Here is a 1638-nt window from a genome sequence, read left to right as displayed (position 1 = left end):
TTTTTGCATTTCTTTTTTGGGGGATGATTTTAATCATTGCCTCCTGTACAGTGTTATGAACCTCCGTCCATAGTTCTTCAGGTACTCTATCAGATCTAATCCCTTGAATCTATTTGTCACTTCCAGGTGCTAAATAGATTTAATGGCTTAAAATAGTTTTTTTTTTTTCCAACAAAACTCACACATTTATTACTAAGCCAAAGCACTAGTGCAGAAACACTGACACCAAGAGAAAATTTATTTTTCCAGTAAAACACATCCAGTCATTGAGATAATAGTGCTGTTCTCAAAGTGATGCGGTCAGATGCAAGTGACCTTGACATGACATACGCTTATATGTCATATGCGAGGCTCCTTACAGACCCAGCTTTGTTCTTCTTCATTGCCTTCTCTTCGAGTTGTACCTGATGTTATTACCAGTTTTTACTCAAGTCCAGTAAGGAATGGGACCATTCTGGCTTTGTTTCTTGGCCAAGAATCGATTGATCCCGAAAGTCATGTGAGAAGACATGGTGAGGAGCAAACTCAGCTGCACATAGGATGACAGAGAAGAGAAGAGAGTGGCTATGATTTAAGGATCCTCTATCATGGTTCTGGCTGTGCTGACTCAGCAAAGCAGTTCTCACTCAGAGTCTCTTAGGCCATTGCATTCATAGTGGTTGAGCCTGGGGTCATTGCAAAGTCTTCTTGTTCACATCTGGCTGTTGGTTGGGACCGAGCTGGGACTGTTGGCTGGAATACCTACACGTGGCCTCTCTGGCACTTTTATCTTCACATTCCAGATTCTAAGAGCTAACACTCCAAGAGGACCAGATAAAAAATTGGTCTTTTATGACCTAGCAGTCTCAGAAGTCACACACTGTCACTTCTGCTGCCTTCACAGGACTGCCTGGGTTCATGGGGAGGGAATACAGACCTCACCTCTCAATGGGAGAAATTCCAATGTCACATGTTAAGAATAGCGTGTGGGGACTTCCTTGGCAGCCCCGTGATTAGGACTCTGCTTTCACTTAGTTCCCCAATGAGTAAAAGTGAAAATGTTAGCTGCTCATTTGTGTCCAAGTCTTCACAACCCTGTTGACTGTAGCCCGCCAGGCTCCTCTGTTCACAGAATTCCCCAGACAAGAATACTGGAGTGGGTAGCCATTCCCTTTTCCAGGGCCTTGGTTCAATCCCTGGTTGGGGGACTAAGATCCTGCAAGCCACATGGAGTAGCCAAAAACAAACAAGAAAGAAAGAAATATGAACAAACAGTTCAAAATATAAGAAATACCAAAGAATATTGAGAGAAAGGATTGCCTCCTCCTTCTCACCTGTCTTCCAGCCTCCCATTACCCCTTCCACCCCTGTTACCAATTTTCTTTTTCAACAGAAATGGTAGTTCTACACTGTCTGCGTCTTACTTTTTTTCACTTTAAATATACTTTGGAATCCTTTTTTTTTTTCTTCCAGCAGCACAAATATTCTATTATTACCAAGTCATCTACTGATAGCACTTGGACTGATTGCAATCTGTGTTACCTCAAGTAAACAATCTTGTAAACACATCATTTTGTATGTGTGCAAACATATGTTGATATATTTCTAGCAATGGAATTAGATAATCAGAGTACATAAAATTTCAATTTTACTATATAT

The 1638-nt window shown here is 41.1% G+C and overlaps 1 pseudogene; it reads right to left on the bottom strand.

The window, feature by feature from the left end:
* Positions 1–355: 355 nt before the first annotated feature.
* LOC136169473 (large ribosomal subunit protein eL39-like) lies at positions 356–511 on the bottom strand (annotated as a pseudogene).
* Between the last annotated feature and the right edge of the window lie 1127 nt (positions 512–1638).

This window comes from Muntiacus reevesi, chromosome 5 (assembly GCF_963930625.1).
Source record: "Muntiacus reevesi chromosome 5, mMunRee1.1, whole genome shotgun sequence".
NCBI classification, from domain to species: domain Eukaryota; kingdom Metazoa; phylum Chordata; class Mammalia; order Artiodactyla; family Cervidae; genus Muntiacus; species Muntiacus reevesi.
The sequence above is the reverse complement of the archived record's forward strand: the minus strand, read 5'-3'. Positions and strand labels throughout refer to the sequence as shown.